We start from the raw sequence: 1,238 nt of genomic DNA, 5'->3' as shown, positions 1-1,238 counted from the left end.
CCTGTAGAGCTGGTCCCTGAACATCTCACCAACAACCTGCAGTTCTGGTTCCAGAATATCTCACCAATAACCTGCAGAGCTGGAACCTGAACATCTCACCAACACCCTGGAGAGCTGGTTCCTGAACCTGTCACCAACACCCTTCAGATCTGGTCCCAGAACATCTCACCAACAACCGGCAGAGCTGGTTCCTGAACATCTCACCAACACCCTGCAGAGCTGTTTCTTGAACATCTCACCAACAAACTCTAGAGCTGGTTCCTGAACATCTCACCAACATCCTGCAGTGTTGGTTCCTGAACATCTCACCAACACCCTGCAGAGCTGGTTCCTAAACATCTCACCAACACCCTGCAACGCTGGTTCCTGAACATCTCACCAACTGCCCGCAGAGCTGGTTCCTGAACATCTTACCAACAACCTGCAGAGCTGGTTCCAGAACATCTCACCAACAAACTGTAGAACTGGTTCCTGAATATCTAACAAACAACCTGCAGAGCTGGTTCCAGAACATATCACCAACAAACTACAGAGCTGGTACCATAACATCTCACCTACAAGCTGCAGAGATGGTTCCAGAACATCTCACCAATAACCTGCAGTGCTGGTTCCAAAACATCTCACCAAGAACCTGCAGACCTGGTTCCTGAACATCTCACCAACAACCTGCAGAGCTCGTTCCAGAACATCTCACCAACAACCTACAGAGCTGGTTCAAAAACATTTCACCAAGACCCCACAGTTCTGGTTCATGAACATCTCACCAACAAATTGCAGATCTGGTTCAAGAACATCTCACCAACAAACTGCAGATCTGGTTCCTGAATATCTCACCAACACCCTGCTGAGATGGTTCCAGAATATTTCACCAACACCCTGCTGAGCAGGTTCCTGAACATCTAAACAACATCATGCACAGATGGTTCCTGAACGTCTCACCAACACACTGCAGAGCTGGCTCCTGAACATATCATCAACACCCTGCAGAGCTGGTTCCAGAACATATCACCAACAACCTGCAGACCTGGTTCCTGAAAATCTCACCAACACCCTGCAGAGCACGTTCCTTAACATCTCACCAACATCCTGCAGAGATGCCTTCTGAACATCTCTCCAACAACCTGCAGAGCTGTTTCCAGAACATTTCAACAACAATCTGAAGAGCTGGTTCCAAAACATCTCACCAAGACCGTACAGAACTGGTTTCTGACATCTCACCAACACCCTGCAGAGCAGGA

This window comes from Nematolebias whitei, chromosome 14, assembly GCF_014905685.2.
Source record: "Nematolebias whitei isolate Nwh7 chromosome 14, NemWhi1, whole genome shotgun sequence".
Taxonomy (NCBI): domain Eukaryota; kingdom Metazoa; phylum Chordata; class Actinopteri; order Cyprinodontiformes; family Rivulidae; genus Nematolebias; species Nematolebias whitei.
The sequence above is the reverse complement of the archived record's forward strand: the minus strand, read 5'-3'. Positions refer to the sequence as shown.